Source organism: Oncorhynchus mykiss, chromosome 15, assembly GCF_057628025.1.
Source record: "Oncorhynchus mykiss isolate SJ-2025 chromosome 15, ASM5762802v1, whole genome shotgun sequence".
In the NCBI taxonomy this organism is placed as follows: Eukaryota; Metazoa; Chordata; class Actinopteri; order Salmoniformes; family Salmonidae; genus Oncorhynchus; species Oncorhynchus mykiss.
Genome location: NC_143036.1, coordinates 44,313,727 through 44,331,159, shown reverse-complemented (window position 1 = coordinate 44,331,159; position 17,433 = coordinate 44,313,727). Strand labels below are relative to the sequence as shown.

The 17,433-nt window shown below is 41.8% G+C and overlaps 7 non-coding genes across 7 annotated transcripts; all 7 read right to left on the bottom strand.

Annotated features, from left to right (window-relative positions):
- Nucleotides 1-535: 535 nt before the first annotated feature.
- Nucleotides 536-607, bottom strand: trnap-cgg (transfer RNA proline (anticodon CGG)). The gene has a single exon. It is a non-coding gene; the product is annotated as a tRNA-Pro (tRNA).
- An 803-nt stretch (nt 608-1,410) lies between these two features.
- trnap-cgg (transfer RNA proline (anticodon CGG)) lies at nt 1,411-1,482 on the bottom strand. The gene has a single exon. It is a non-coding gene; the product is annotated as a tRNA-Pro (tRNA).
- A 2,215-nt stretch (nt 1,483-3,697) lies between these two features.
- On the bottom strand, nt 3,698-3,769 carry trnap-cgg (transfer RNA proline (anticodon CGG)). Its single transcript has one exon. It is a non-coding gene; the product is annotated as a tRNA-Pro (tRNA).
- Nucleotides 3,770-4,572: 803 nt separating this feature from the next.
- Nucleotides 4,573-4,644, bottom strand: trnap-cgg (transfer RNA proline (anticodon CGG)). The gene has a single exon. It is a non-coding gene; the product is annotated as a tRNA-Pro (tRNA).
- Nucleotides 4,645-8,911: 4,267 nt separating this feature from the next.
- Nucleotides 8,912-8,983, bottom strand: trnap-cgg (transfer RNA proline (anticodon CGG)). The gene has a single exon. It is a non-coding gene; the product is annotated as a tRNA-Pro (tRNA).
- A 1,717-nt stretch (nt 8,984-10,700) lies between these two features.
- Nucleotides 10,701-10,772, bottom strand: trnap-cgg (transfer RNA proline (anticodon CGG)). Its single transcript has one exon. It is a non-coding gene; the product is annotated as a tRNA-Pro (tRNA).
- Nucleotides 10,773-14,278: 3,506 nt separating this feature from the next.
- On the bottom strand, nt 14,279-14,350 carry trnap-cgg (transfer RNA proline (anticodon CGG)). The gene has a single exon. It is a non-coding gene; the product is annotated as a tRNA-Pro (tRNA).
- Between the last annotated feature and the right edge of the window lie 3,083 nt (nt 14,351-17,433).

Below are 17,433 nucleotides of genomic sequence, written 5' to 3'. Positions count from 1 at the left end.
ACGCACCGGTACATGAATAAAATAAAAAATCCCCATTGGAATCTGTCTGTTTTAAACTAGAAATGTCACTTTTTTTGCACTGGATGCTTCTCAAACCTTCATAACCGCTGATGTCACACCTCTGCATCTTTGGTGAAATGCGGCAGAGCGAGAACAATGTTTGTCAAAACATGACACATCCCGAAAATCAGTCTTCTCATACAAATGGCTGTAGCTTCCGAACGGTTTGACCTACAAAATTGTTTGACCATTCCATGGAAAGGGGAGACTCTCACAAACACAATGTCGTTCTCAGTTTTGCTCTACGACCCCCACAAGGGTCACGACACTCGTCTGAAGGTAATCTATGTACCGGTTAAAATGAAAGATTTTTTAACCAAGGAAGAAATGAATAAATGCTGTGCGATGCTGAACCCACGAGTGCAGAGCACAATGGATTAGCAATCCATTGCCTTTATCACTCATCCACCTTGGTCTGCACTCCAAACTGTTGCCCAAGAACCGCCTATTTCAGATTGTTAAAGGCTCTACACATGGGCTCGTCCGGGATTTGAACCCGGGACCTCTCGCACCCGAAGCGAGAATCATACCCCTAGACCAACGAGCCATTTTATCAAAGGCATTTTTATTGCAGTCGCCAGCAATGACGGTGAGGATTTGGATTGACAGGTCGATGGTGCCAGGCCACAGTGAATAACGTGAGTGTTGGTGGTATACTTGTGAGCATAGCTGTCTTCCAAGCAGTTGACCAGGTTTTAGTTCAAATACTCTGTAATTCATCTGCTGAATCTTTCAGATTCAATCTTCATTAGCTGTAACAGCAAGAAACAAATGAAGAAAGAGCTAATGTAGATTAAAAAAATTCAAAAGTAGACATCAAAATCAATTGGATCTCATTTCATTTGATCCGATTGACGCACCGGTACATGAATAAAATAAAAAATCCCCATTGGAATCTGTCTGTTTTAAACTAGAAATGTCACTTTTTTTGCACTGGATGCTTCTCAAACCTTCATAACCGCTGATGTCACACCTCTGCATCTTTGGTGAAATGCGGCAGAGCGAGAACAATGTTTGTCAAAACATGACACATCCCGAAAATCAGTCTTCTCATACAAATGGCTGTAGCTTCCGAACGGTTTGACCTACAAAATTGTTTGACCATCTCAGTTTTGCTCTACGACCCCCACAAGGGTCACGACACTCGTCTGAAGGTAATCTATGTACCGGTTAAAATGAAAGATTTTTTAACCAAGGAAGAAATGAATAAATGCTGTGCGATGCTGAACCCACGAGTGCAGAGCACAATGGATTAGCAATCCATTGCCTTTATCACTCATCCACCTTGGTCTGCACTCCAAACTGTTGCCCAAGAACCGCCTCTTTCAGATTGTTAAAGGATCTACACATGGGCTCGTCCGGGATTTGAACCCGGGACCTCTCGCACCCGAAGCGAGAATCATACCCCTAGACCAACGAGCCGTTTTATCAAAGGCATTTTTATTGCAGTCACCAGTAATGACGGTGAGGATTTGGATTGACAGGTCGATGGTGCCAGGCCACAGTGAATAACGTGAGTGTTGGTGGTATACTTGTGAGCATAGCTGTCTTCCAAGCAGTTGACCAGGTTTTAGTTAAAATACTCTGTAATTCATCTGCTGAGTCTTTCAGATTCAATCTTCATTAGCTGTAACAGCAAGAAACAAATGAAGAAAGAGCTAATGTAGATTAAAAAAATTAAAAAGTAGACATCAAAATCAATTGGATCTCATTTCATTTGATCCGATTGACGCACCGGTACATGAATAAAATAAAAAATCCCCATTGGAATCTGTCTGTTTTAACCTGTTGAGGATATGGCAGATATACGCCCCCTTTGGAGAGATTGGGTACCCCTAGTAAACTGGAAAAAAAATCTTTCAAAAATTGTTAATATATGCAAATAAAAATTATTATTGGATAGAAAACACTCTAAAGATTCTAAAACCGTTGGAATTATGTCTGTAAGTATAGCAGAACTCACAGGGCAGGCATTCTTCCAAACTAGTTTCTGTGGCCATGAAAGTTGGAGCAACTTTGACGTCATGCCCCCACCCCTCCCAACCAGCTATGATTCTGGGGACACTTTCTATCTCTTCCGCTAGATGTCCTCTTTCATTAGAGCTTCAAACCGTTCAAATCGCGCGAGAATTGACCCTATGGGAGTGAAATTAGTGCGTGCCACGAGAGAATAGGCTGTGCGTATGGGCGCGAATTGGTCACAGTCATTCCTTTGTTTCCAGCACTGAAGAGAAGGGCAGACGATGGGCGATTGAATTGAAGTTTGTTTTGCACGTCTAAAACATCATAAAGCTTGCTTCTGCACTTAGTTTGACCTGTTTAGTCGACATATAATGTGTAATTTTGAAGTTTTGATGCGCAACTTATCCGGACCAGAGGACGTTTTGGGTGCATTTCAGCTGATGTTATTAGCAGTAGCTAATACAAAGACGCAAGACTTGAAACCAAACGATGTATTGGGTAAGTATGAAGCCTTCCAGAACATTCTGAACGAAGACCATCGAAGGTAAGGGAATATTTATGCTTAAATCTGTGTTTCTGTTGACTCCAACATTACGTGGAAATGTAGCTTGGAACTGAGCGCTGTCTCACAATATGGAATAGTGTGCGATTTCTGTAACGTTAAAAATAAATCTAACACAGCGGTTGTATAAAGAAGCAGTGTATCTTTCTAACTATATGTAGAACATGTATATTTAGTCAAAGTTTATGATGTCTATTTTACGTTATCTTGCCGCGCTACATAGATTTCCTGCGGGCGTTTTTGAGTAATTTCTGAAGGTGAACTCACTGTAAATGGACATTTATGGATATAAATGGCATATTATTGAAAAAAAAAAATATGTACTGTGTAATATGTCATATTACTGTCATCTGATGAAGATTTTCAAAAGGTTAGTGAGCGATTTATTTTTTAATCCTGCGTTTGTTGATTGCATGTTTTGGCTATTGAAATGAGCTGTGTCTGGTGGTGGTTTTACATATATATGTGCTATGTTTTCGCCGTAAAACATTTTAGAAATCTGACTTGCTGGCTAAATGAACAAGATGTTTATCTTTCATTTGAGCTATTGGACTTGTTAATGTGTGGAGGTTAAATATTTTTAAGAATATTTTTGCGTTCCATGCGCCACCGTTCCAGCTGCACGTGGGAGGGTTGATTCCCAATTGGGAACCAGTATCGTAGACAGGTTAAACTAGAAATGTCACTTTTTTTGCACTGGATGCTTCTCAAACCTTCATAACCGCTGATGTCACACCTCTGCATCTTTGGTGAAATGCGGCAGAGCGAGAACAATGTTTGTCAAAACATGACACATCCCGAAAATCAGTCTTCTCATACAAATGGCTGTAGCTTCCGAACGGTTTGACCTACAAAATTGTTTGACCATCTCAGTTTTGCTCTACGACCCCCACAAGGGTCACGACACTCGTCTGAAGGTAATCTATGTATCGGTTAAAATGACAGATTTTTTAACCAAGGAAGAAATGAATAAATGCTGTGCGATGCTGAACCCACGAGTGCAGAGCACAATGGATTAGCAATCCATTGCCTTTATCACTCATCCACCTTGGTCTGCACTCCAAACTGTTGCCCAAGAACCGCCTCTTTCAGATTGTTAAAGGATCTACACATGGGCTCGTCCGGGATTTGAACCCGGGACCTCTCGCACCCGAAGCGAGAATCATACCCCTAGACCAACGAGCCGTTTTATCAAAGGCATTTTTATTGCAGTCACCAGTAATGACGGTGAGGATTTGGATTGACAGGTCGATGGTGCCAGGCCACAGTGAATAACGTGAGTGTTGGTGGTATACTTGTGAGCATAGCTGTCTTCCAAGCAGTTGACCAGGTTTTAGTTCAAATACTCTGTAATTCATCTGCTGAGTCTTTCAGATTCAATCTTCATTAGCTGTAACAGCAAGAAACAAATGAAGAAAGAGCTAATGTAGATTAAAAAAATTAAAAAGTAGACATCAAAATCAATTGGATCTCATTTCATTTGATCCGATTGACGCACCGGTACATGAATAAAATAAAAAATCCCCATTGGAATCTGTCTGTTTTAAACTAGAAATGTCACTTTTTTTGCACTGGATGCTTCTCAAACCTTCATAACCGCTGATGTCACACCTCTGCATCTTTGGTGAAATGCGGCAGAGCGAGAACAATGTTTGTCAAAACATGACACATCCCGAAAATCAGTATTCTCATACAAATGGCTGTAGCTTCCGAACGGTTTGACCTACAAAATTGTTTGACCATCTCAGTTTTGCTCTACGACCCCCACAAGGGTCACGACACTCGTCTGAAGGTAATCTATGTACCGGTTAAAATGAAAGATTTTTCAACCAAGGAAGAAATGAATAAATGCTGTGCGATGCTGAACCCACGAGTGCAGAGCACAATGGATTAGCAATCCATTGCCTTCATCACTCATCCACCTTGGTCTGCACTCCAAACTGTTGCCCAAGAACCGCCTCTTTCAGATTGTTAAAGGATCTACACATGGGCTCGTCCGGGATTTGAACCCGGGACCTCTCGCACCCGAAGCGAGAATCATACCCCTAGACCAACGAGCCGTTTTATCAAAGGCATTTTTATTGCAGTCACCAGTAATGACGGTGAGGATTTGGATTGACAGGTCGATGGTGCCAGGCCACAGTGAATAACGTGAGTGTTGGTGGTATACTTGTGAGCATAGCTGTCTTCCAAGCAGTTGACCAGGTTTTAGTTAAAATACTCTGTAATTCATCTGCTGAGTCTTTCAGATTCAATCTTCATTAGCTGTAACAGCAAGAAACAAATGAAGATAGAGCTAATGTAGATTAAAAAAATTAAAAAGTAGACATCAAAATCAATTGGATCTCATTTCATTTGATCCGATTGACGCACCGGTACATGAATAAAATAAAAAATCCCCATTGGAATCTGTCTGTTTTAAACTAGAAATGTCACTTTTTTTGCACTGGATGCTTCTCAAACCTTCATAACCGCTGATGTCACACCTCTGCATCTTTGGTGAAATGCGGCAGAGCGAGAACAATGTTTGTCAAAACATGACACATCCCGAAAATCAGTCTTCTCATACAAATGGCTGTAGCTTCCGAACGGTTTGACCTACAAAATTGTTTGACCATCTCAGTTTTGCTCTACGACCCCCACAAGGGTCACGACACTCGTCTGAAGGTAATCTATGTACCGGTTAAAATGAAAGATTTTTTAACCAAGGAAGAAATGAATAAATGCTGTGCGATGCTGAACCCACGAGTGCAGAGCACAATGGATTAGCAATCCATTGCCTTTATCACTCATCCACCTTGGTCTGCACTCCAAACTGTTGCCCAAGAACCGCCTCTTTCAGATTGTTAAAGGATCTACACATGGGATCGTCCGGGATTTGAACCCGGGACCTCTCGCACCCGAAGCGAGAATCATACCCCTAGACCAACGAGCCGTTTTATCAAAGGCATTTTTATTGCAGTCACCAGTAATGACGGTGAGGATTTGGATTGACAGGTCGATGGTGCCAGGCCACAGTGAATAACGTGAGTGTTGGTGGTATACTTGTGAGCATAGCTGTCTTCCAAGCAGTTGACCAGGTTTTAGTTAAAATACTCTGTAATTCATCTGCTGAGTCTTTCAGATTCAATCTTCATTAGCTGTAACAGCAAGAAACAAATGAAGAAAGAGCTAATGTAGATTAAACAAATTCAAAAGTAGACATCAAAATCAATTGGATCTCATTTCATTTGATCCGATTGACGCACCGGTACATGAATAAAATAAAAAATCCCCATTGGAATCTGTCTGTTTTAAACTAGAAATGTCACTTTTTTTGCACTGGATGCTTCTCAAACCTTCATAACCGCTGATGTCACACCTCTGCATCTTTGGTGAAATGCGGCAGAGCGAGAACAATGTTTGTCAAAACATGACACATCCCGAAAATCAGTCTTCTCATACAAATGGCTGTAGCTTCCGAACGGTTTGACCTACAAAATTGTTTGACCATCTCAGTTTTGCTCTACGACCCCCACAAGGGTCACGACACTCGTCTGAAGGTAATCTATGTACCGGTTAAAATGATAGATTTTTTAACCAAGGAAGAAATGAATAAATGCTGTGCAATGCTGAACCCACGAGTGCAGAGCACAATGGATTAGCAATCCATTGCCTTTATCACTCATCCACCTTGGTCTGCACTCCAAACTGTTCCCCAAGAACCACCTCTTTCAGATTGTTAAAGGCTCTACACATGGGCTCGTCCGGGATTTGAACCCAGGACCTCTCACACCCGAAGCGAGAATCATACCCCTAGACCAACGAGCCGTTTTATCAAAGGCATTTTTATTGCAGTCGCCAGTAATGACGGTGAGGATTTGGATTGACAGGTCGATGGTGCCAGGCCACAGTGAATAACGTGAGTGTTGGTGGTATACTTGTGGGCATAGCTGTCTTCCAAGCAGTTGACCAGGTTTTAGTTCAAATACTCTGTAATTCATCTGCTGAGTCTTTCAGATTCAATCTTCATTAGCTGTAACAGCAAGAAACAAATGAAGAAAGAGCTAATGTAGATTAAAAAAATTCAAAAGTAGACATCAAAATTAATTGGATCTCATTTCATTTGATCCGATTGACGCACCGGTACATGAATAAAATAAAAAATCCCCATCGGAATCTGTCTGTTTTAAACTAGAAATGTCACTTTTTTTGCACTGGATGCTTCTCAAACCTTCATAACCGCTGATGTCACACCTCTGCATCTTTGGTGAAATGCGGCAGAGCGAGAACAATGTTTGTCAAAACATGACACATCCCGAAAATCAGTCTTCTCATACAAATGGCTGTAGCTTCCGAACAGTTTGACCTACAAAATTGTTTGACCATCTCAGTTTTGCTCTACGACCCCCACAAGGGTCACGACACTCGTCTGAAGGTAATCTATGTACCGGTTAAAATGACAGATTTTTTAACCAAGGAAGAAATGAATAAATGCTGTGCGATGCTGAACCCACGAGTGCAGAGCACAATGGATTAGCAATCCATTGCCTTTATCACTCATCCACCTTGGTCTGCACTCCAAACTGTTGCCCAAGAACCACCTCTTTCAGATTGTTAAAGGCTCTACACATGGGCTCGTCCGGGATTTGAAACCGGGACCTCTCGCACCCGAAGCGAGAATCATACCCCTAGACCAACGAGCCGTTTTATCAAAGGCATTTTTATTTCAGTCGCCAGTAATGACGGTGAGGATTTGGATTGACAGGTCGATGGTGCCAGGCCACAGTGAATAACGTGAGTGTTGGTGGTATACTTGTGGGCATAGCTGTCTTCCAAGCAGTTGACCAGGTTTTAGTTCAAATACTCTGTAATTCATCTGCTGAGTCTTTCAGATTCAATCTTCATTAGCTGTAACAGCAAGAAACAAATGAAGAAAGAGCTAATGTAGATTAAAAAAATTCAAAAGTAGACATCAAAATTAATTGGATCTCATTTCATTTGATCCGATTGACGCACCGGTACATGAATAAAATAAAAAATCCCCATTGGAATCTGTCTGTTTTAAACTAGAAATGTCACTTTTTTTGCACTGGATGCTTCTCAAACCTTCATAACCGCTGATGTCACACCTCTGCATCTTTGGTGAAATGTGGCAGAGCGAGAACAATGTTTGTCAAAACATGACACATCCCGAAAATCAGTCTTCTCATACAAATGGCTGTAGCTTCCGAACGGTTTGACCTACAAAATTGTTTGACCATCTCAGTTTTGCTCTACGACCCCCACAAGGGTCACGACACTCGTCTGAAGGTAATCTATGTACCGGTTAAAATGACAGATTTTTTAACCAAGGAAGAAATGAATAAATGCTGTGCGATGCTGAACCCACGAGTGCAGAGCACAATGGATTAGCAATCCATTGCCTTTATCACTCATCCACCTTGGTCTGCACTCCAAACTGTTGCCCAAGAACCGCCTCTTTCAGATTGGTAAAGGCTCTACACATGGGCTCGTCCGGGATTTGAACCCGGGACCTCTCGCACCCGAAGCGAGAATCATACCCCTAGAGCAACGAGCCGTTTTATCAAAGGCATTTTTATTGCAGTCGATGGTGACAGGCCACAGTGAATAACGTGAGTGTTGGTGGTATACTTGTGAGCATAGCTGTCTTCCAAGCAGTTGACCAGGTTTTAGTTCAAATACTCTGTAATTCATCTGCTGAGTCTTTCAGATTCAATCTTCATTAGCTGTAACAGCAAGAAACAAATGAAGAAAGAGCTAATGTAGATTAAAAAAATTAAAAAGTAGACATCAAAATCAATTGGATCTCATTTCATTTGATCCGATTGACGCACCGGTACATGAATAAAATAAAAAATCCCCATTGGAATCTGTCTGTTTTAAACTAGAAATGTCACTTTTTTTGCACTGGATGCTTCTCAAACCTTCATAACCGCTGATGTCACACCTCTGCATCTTTGGTGAAATGCGGCAGAGCGAGAACAATGTTTGTCAAAACATGACACATCCCGAAAATCAGTCTTCTCATACAAATGGCTGTAGCTTCCGAACGGTTTGACCTACAAAATTGTTTGACCATCTCAGTTTTGCTCTACGACCCCCACAAGGGTCACGACACTCGTCTGAAGGTAATCTATGTACCGGTTAAAATGACAGATTTTTTAACCAAGGAAGAAATGAATAAATGCTGTGCGATGCTGAACCCACGAGTGCAGAGCACAATGGATTAGCAATCCATTGCCTTTATCACTCATCCACCTTGGTCTGCACTCCAAACTGTTGCCCAAGAACCGCCTATTTCAGATTGTTAAAGGCTCTACACATGGGCTCGTCCGGGATTTGAACCCGGGACCTCTCGCACCCGAAGCGAGAATCATACCCCTAGACCAACGAGCCATTTTATCAAAGGCATTTTTATTGCAGTCGCCAGCAATGACGGTGAGGATTTGGATTGACAGGTCGATGGTGCCAGGCCACAGTGAATAACGTGAGTGTTGGTGGTATACTTGTGAGCATAGCTGTCTTCCAAGCAGTTGACCAGGTTTTAGTTCAAATACTCTGTAATTCATCTGCTGAATCTTTCAGATTCAATCTTCATTAGCTGTAACAGCAAGAAACAAATGAAGAAAGAGCTAATGTAGATTAAAAAAATTCAAAAGTAGACATCAAAATTAATTGGATCTCATTTCATTTGATCCGATTGACGCACCGGTACATGAATAAAATAAAAAATCCCCATCGGAATCTGTCTGTTTTAAACTAGAAATGTCACTTTTTTTGCACTGGATGCTTCTCAAACCTTCATAACCGCTGATGTCACACCTCTGCATCTTTGGTGAAATGCGGCAGAGCGAGAACAATGTTTGTCAAAACATGACACATCCCGAAAATCAGTCTTCTCATACAAATGGCTGTAGCTTCCGAACGGTTTGACCTACAAAATTGTTTGACCATTCCATGGAAAGCGGAGACTCTCACAAACACAATGTCGTTCTCAGTTTTGCTCTATGACCCCCACAAGGGTCACGACACTCGTCTGAAGGTAATCTATGTACCGGTTAAAATGACAGATTTTTTAACCAAGGAAGAAATTAATACATGCTGTGCGATGCTGAACCCACGAGTGCAGAGCACAATGGATTAGCAATCCATTGCCTTTATCACTCATCCACCTTGGTCTGCACTCCAAACTGTTGCCCAAGAACCGCCTCTTTCAGATTGTTAAAGGCTCTACACATGGGCTCGTCCGGGATTTGAACCCTGGACCTCTCGCACCCGAAGTGAGAATCATACCCCTAGACCAACGAGCCATTTTATCAAAGGCATTTTTATTGCAGTCGCCAGCAATGACGGTGAGGATTTGGATTGACAGGTCGATGGTGCCAGGCCACAGTGAATAACGTGAGTGTTGGTGGTATACTTGTGAGCATAGCTGTCTTCCAAGCAGTTGACCAGGTTTTAGTTCAAATACTCTGTAATTCATCTGCTGAGTCTTTCAGATTCAATCTTCATTAGCTGTAACAGCAAGAAACAAATGAAGAAAGAGCTAATGTAGATTAAAAAAATTAAAAAGTAGACATCAAAATCAATTGGATCTCATTTCATTTGATCCGATTGACGCACCGGTACATGAATAAAATAAAAAATCCCCATTGGAATCTGTCTGTTTTAAACTAGAAATGTCACTTTTTTTGCACTGGATGCTTCTCAAACCTTCATAACCGCTGATGTCACACCTCTGCATCTTTGGTGAAATGCGGCAGAGCGAGAACAATGTTTGTCAAAACATGACACATCCCGAAAATCAGTCTTCTCATACAAATGGCTGTAGCTTCCGAACGGTTTGACCTACAAAATTGTTTGACCATCTCAGTTTTGCTCTACGACCCCCACAAGGGTCACGACACTCGTCTGAAGGTAATCTATGTACCGGTTAAAATGACAGATTTTTTAACCAAGGAAGAAATGAATAAATGCTGTGCGATGCTGAACCCACGAGTGCAGAGCACAATGGATTAGCAATCCATTGCCTTTATCACTCATCCACCTTGGTCTGCACTCCAAACTGTTGCCCAAGAACCGCCTATTTCAGATTGTTAAAGGCTCTACACATGGGCTCGTCCGGGATTTGAACCCGGGACCTCTCGCACCCGAAGCGAGAATCATACCCCTAGACCAACGAGCCATTTTATCAAAGGCATTTTTATTGCAGTCGCCAGCAATGACGGTGAGGATTTGGATTGACAGGTCGATGGTGCCAGGCCACAGTGAATAACGTGAGTGTTGGTGGTATACTTGTGAGCATAGCTGTCTTCCAAGCAGTTGACCAGGTTTTAGTTCAAATACTCTGTAATTCATCTGCTGAATCTTTCAGATTCAATCTTCATTAGCTGTAACAGCAAGAAACAAATGAAGAAAGAGCTAATGTAGATTCAAAAAATTCAAAAGTAGACATCAAAATTAATTGGATCTCATTTCATTTGATCCGATTGACGCACCGGTACATGAATAAAATAAAAAATCCCCATCGGAATCTGTCTGTTTTAAACTAGAAATGTCACTTTTTTTGCACTGGATGCTTCTCAAACCTTCATAACCGCTGATGTCACACCTCTGCATCTTTGGTGAAATGCGGCAGAGCGAGAACAATGTTTGTCAAAACATGACACATCCCGAAAATCAGTCTTCTCATACAAATGGCTGTAGCTTCCGAACGGTTTGACCTACAAAATTGTTTGACCATTCCATGGAAAGGGGAGACTCTCACAAACACAATGTCGTTCTCAGTTTTGCTCTATGACCCCCACAAGGGTCACGACACTCGTCTGAAGGTAATCTATGTACCGGTTAAAATGACAGATTTTTTAACCAAGGAAGAAATTAATACATGCTGTGCGATGCTGAACCCACGAGTGCAGAGCACAATGGATTAGCAATCCATTGCCTTTATCACTCATCCACCTTGGTCTGCACTCCAAACTGTTGCCCAAGAACCGCCTCTTTCAGATTGTTAAAGGCTCTACACATGGGCTCGTCCGGGATTTGAACCCTGGACCTCTCGCACCCGAAGTGAGAATCATACCCCTAGACCAACGAGCCGTTTTATCAAAGGCATTTTTATTGCAGTCGCCAGCAATGACGGTGAGGATTTGGATTGACAGGTCGATGGTGCCAGGCCACAGTGAATAACGTGAGTGTTGGTGGTATACTTGTGAGCATAGCTGTCTTCCAAGCAGTTGACCAGGTTTTAGTTCAAATACTCTGTAATTCATCTGCTGAGTCTTTCAGATTCAATCTTCATTAGCTGTAACAGCAAGAAACAAATGAAGAAAGAGCTAATGTAGATTAAAAAAATTAAAAAGTAGACATCAAAATCAATTGGATCTCATTTCATTTGATCCGATTGACGCACCGGTACATGAATAAAATAAAAAATCCCCATTGGAATCTGTCTGTTTTAAACTAGAAATGTCACTTTTTTTGCACTGGATGCTTCTCAAACCTTCATAACCGCTGATGTCACACCTCTGCATCTTTGGTGAAATGCGGCAGAGCGAGAACAATGTTTGTCAAAACATGACACATCCCGAAAATCAGTCTTCTCATACAAATGGCTGTAGCTTCCGAACGGTTTGACCTACAAAATTGTTTGACCATCTCAGTTTTGCTCTACGACCCCCACAAGGGTCACGACACTCGTCTGAAGGTAATCTATGTACCGGTTAAAATGACAGATTTTTTAACCAAGGAAGAAATGAATAAATGCTGTGCGATGCTGAACCCACGAGTGCAGAGCACAATGGATTAGCAATCCATTGCCTTTATCACTCATCCACCTTGGTCTGCACTCCAAACTGTTGCCCAAGAACCGCCTCTTTCAGATTGTTAAAGGCTCTACACATGGGCTCGTCCAGGATTTGAACCCGGGACCTCTCGCACCCGAAGCGAGAATCATACCCCTAGACCAACGAGCCGTTTTATCAAAGGCATTTTTATTGCAGTCTCCAGTAATGACGGTGAGGATTTGGATTGACAGGTCGATGGTGCCAGGCCACAGTGAATAACGTGAGTGTTGGTGGTATACTTGTGAGCATAGCTGTCTTCCAAGCAGTTGACCAGGTTTTAGTTCAAATACTCTGTAATTCATCTGCTGAATCTTTCAGATTCAATCTTCATTAGCTGTAACAGCAAGAAACAAATGAAGAAAGAGCTAATGTAGATTAAAAAAATTCAAAAGTAGACATCAAAATTAATTGGATCTCATTTCATTTGATCCGATTGACGCACCGGTACATGAATAAAATAAAAAATCCCCATCGGAATCTGTCTGTTTTAAACTAGAAATGTCACTTTTTTTGCACTGGATGCTTCTCAAACCTTCATAACCGCTGATGTCACACCTCTGCATCTTTGGTGAAATGCGGCAGAGCGAGAACAATGTTTGTCAAAACATGACACATCCCGAAAATCAGTCTTCTCATACAAATGGCTGTAGCTTCCGAACGGTTTGACCTACAAAATTGTTTGACCATTCCATGGAAAGGGGAGACTCTCACAAACACAATGTCGTTCTCAGTTTTGCTCTATGACCCCCACAAGGGTCATGACACTCGTCTGAAGGTAATCTATGTACCGGTTAAAATGACAGATTTTTTAACCAAGGAAGAAATTAATACATGCTGTGCGATGCTGAACCCACGAGTGCAGAGCACAATGGATTAGCAATCCATTGCCTTTATCACTCATCCACCTTGGTCTGCACTCCAAACTGTTGCCCAAGAACCGCCTCTTTCAGATTGTTAAAGGCTCTACACATGGGCTCGTCCGGGATTTGAACCCTGGACCTCTCGCACCCGAAGTGAGAATCATACCCCTAGACCAACGAGCCATTTTATCAAAGGCATTTTTATTGCAGTCGCCAGCAATGACGGTGAGGATTTGGATTGACAGGTCGATGGTGCCAGGCCACAGTGAATAACGTGAGTGTTGGTGGTATACTTGTGAGCATAGCTGTCTTCCAAGCAGTTGACCAGGTTTTAGTTCAAATACTCTGTAATTCATCTGCTGAGTCTTTCAGATTCAATCTTCATTAGCTGTAACAGCAAGAAACAAATGAAGAAAGAGCTAATGTAGATTAAAAAAATTAAAAAGTAGACATCAAAATCAATTGGATCTCATTTCATTTGATCCGATTGACGCACCGGTACATGAATAAAATAAAAAATCCCCATTGGAATCTGTCTGTTTTAAACTAGAAATGTCACTTTTTTTGCACTGGATGCTTCTCAAACCTTCATAACCGCTGATGTCACACCTCTGCATCTTTGGTGAAATGCGGCAGAGCGAGAACAATGTTTGTCAAAACATGACACATCCCGAAAATCAGTCTTCTCATACAAATGGCTGTAGCTTCCGAACGGTTTGACCTACAAAATTGTTTGACCATCTCAGTTTTGCTCTACGACCCCCACAAGGGTCACGACACTCGTCTGAAGGTAATCTATGTACCGGTTAAAATGACAGATTTTTTAACCAAGGAAGAAATGAATAAATGCTGTGCGATGCTGAACCCACGAGTGCAGAGCACAATGGATTAGCAATCCATTGCCTTTATCACTCATCCACCTTGGTCTGCACTCCAAACTGTTGCCCAAGAACCGCCTATTTCAGATTGTTAAAGGCTCTACACATGGGCTCGTCCGGGATTTGAACCCGGGACCTCTCGCACCCGAAGCGAGAATCATACCCCTAGACCAACGAGCCATTTTATCAAAGGCATTTTTATTGCAGTCGCCAGCAATGACGGTGAGGATTTGGATTGACAGGTCGATGGTGCCAGGCCACAGTGAATAACGTGAGTGTTGGTGGTATACTTGTGAGCATAGCTGTCTTCCAAGCAGTTGACCAGGTTTTAGTTCAAATACTCTGTAATTCATCTGCTGAATCTTTCAGATTCAATCTTCATTAGCTGTAACAGCAAGAAACAAATGAAGAAAGAGCTAATGTAGATTAAAAAAATTCAAAAGTAGACATCAAAATTAATTGGATCTCATTTCATTTGATCCGATTGACGCACCGGTACATGAATAAAATAAAAAATCCCCATCGGAATCTGTCTGTTTTAAACTAGAAATGTCACTTTTTTTGCACTGGATGCTTCTCAAACCTTCATAACCGCTGATGTCACACCTCTGCATCTTTGGTGAAATGCGGCAGAGCGAGAACAATGTTTGTCAAAACATGACACATCCCGAAAATCAGTCTTCTCATACAAATGGCTGTAGCTTCCGAACGGTTTGACCTACAAAATTGTTTGACCATTCCATGGAAAGGGGAGACTCTCACAAACACAATGTCGTTCTCAGTTTTGCTCTATGACCCCCACAAGGGTCACGACACTCGTCTGAAGGTAATCTATGTACCGGTTAAAATGACAGATTTTTTAACCAAGGAAGAAATTAATACATGCTGTGCGATGCTGAACCCACGAGTGCAGAGCACAATGGATTAGCAATCCATTGCCTTTATCACTCATCCACCTTGGTCTGCACTCCAAACTGTTGCCCAAGAACCGCCTCTTTCAGATTGTTAAAGGCTCTACACATGGGCTCGTCCGGGATTTGAACCCTGGACCTCTCGCACCCGAAGTGAGAATCATACCCCTAGACCAACGAGCCATTTTATCAAAGGCATTTTTATTGCAGTCGCCAGCAATGACGGTGAGGATTTGGATTGACAGGTCGATGGTGCCAGGCCACAGTGAATAACGTGAGTGTTGGTGGTATACTTGTGAGCATAGCTGTCTTCCAAGCAGTTGACCAGGTTTTAGTTCAAATACTCTGTAATTCATCTGCTGAGTCTTTCAGATTCAATCTTCATTAGCTGTAACAGCAAGAAACAAATGAAGAAAGAGCTAATGTAGATTAAAAAAATTAAAAAGTAGACATCAAAATCAATTGGATCTCATTTCATTTGATCCGATTGACGCACCGGTACATGAATAAAATAAAAAATCCCCATTGGAATCTGTCTGTTTTAAACTAGAAATGTCACTTTTTTTGCACTGGATGCTTCTCAAACCTTCATAACCGCTGATGTCACACCTCTGCATCTTTGGTGAAATGCGGCAGAGCGAGAACAATGTTTGTCAAAACATGACACATCCCGAAAATCAGTCTTCTCATACAAATGGCTGTAGCTTCCGAACGGTTTGACCTACAAAATTGTTTGACCATCTCAGTTTTGCTCTACGACCCCCACAAGGGTCACGACACTCGTCTGAAGGTAATCTATGTACCGGTTAAAATGACAGATTTTTTAACCAAGGAAGAAATGAATAAATGCTGTGCGATGCTGAACCCACGAGTGCAGAGCACAATGGATTAGCAATCCATTGCCTTTATCACTCATCCACCTTGGTCTGCACTCCAAACTGTTGCCCAAGAACCGCCTCTTTCAGATTGTTAAAGGCTCTACACATGGGCTCGTCCGGGATTTGAACCCGGGAACTCTCGCACCCGAAGCGAGAATCATACCCCTAGACCAACGAGCCGTTTTATCAAAGGCATTTTTATTGCAGTCACCAGTAATGACGGTGAGGATTTGGATTGACAGGTCGATGGTGCCAGGCCACAGTGAATAACGTGAGTGTTGGTGGTATACTTGTGAGCATAGCTGTCTTCCAAGCAGTTGACCAGGTTTTAGTTCAAATACTCTGTAATTCATCTGCTGAGTCTTTCAGATTCAATCTTCATTAGCTGTAACAGCAAGAAACAAATGAAGAAAGAGCTAATGTAGATTAAAAAAATTAAAAAGTAGACATCAAAATCAATTGGATCTCATTTCATTTGATCCGATTGACGCACCGGTACATGAATAAAATAAAAAATCCCCATTGGAATCTGTCTGTTTTAAACTAGAAATGTCACTTTTTTTGCACTGGATGCTTCTCAAACCTTCATAACCGCTGATGTCACACCTCTGCATCTTTGGTGAAATGCGGCAGAGCGAGAACAATGTTTGTCAAAACATGACACATCCCGAAAATCAGTCTTCTCATACAAATGGCTGTAGCTTCCGAACGGTTTGACCTACAAAATTGTTTGACCATCTCAGTTTTGCTCTACGACCCCCACAAGGGTCACGACACTCGTCTGAAGGTAATCTATGTACCGGTTAAAATGACAGATTTTTTAACCAAGGAAGAAATGAATAAATGCTGTGCGATGCTGAACCCACGAGTGCAGAGCACAATGGATTAGCAATCCATTGCCTTTATCACTCATCCACCTTGGTCTGCACTCCAAACTGTTGCCCAAGAACCGCCTCTTTCAGATTGTTAAAGGCTCTACACATGAGCTCGTCCGGGATTTGAACCCGGGAACTCTCGCACCCGAAGCGAGAATCATACCCCTAGACCAACAAGCCGTTTTATCAAAGGCATTTTTATTGCAGTCACCAGTAATGACGTGAGGATTTGGATTGACAGGTCGATGGTGCCAGGCCACAGTGAATAACGTGAGTGTTGGTGGTATACTTGTGAGCATAGCTGTCTTCCAAGCAGTTGACCAGGTTTTAGTTCAAATACTCTGTAATTCATCTGCTGAGTCTTTCAGATTCAATCTTCATTAGCTGTAACAGCAAGAAACAAATGAAGAAAGAGCTAATGTAGATTAAAAAAATTAAAAAGTAGACATCAAAATCAATTGGATCTCATTTCATTTGATCCGATTGACGCACCGGTACATGAATAAAATAAAAAATCCCCATTGGAATCTGTCTGTTTTAAACTAGAAATGTCACTTTTTTTGCACTGGATGCTTCTCAAACCTTCATAACCGCTGATG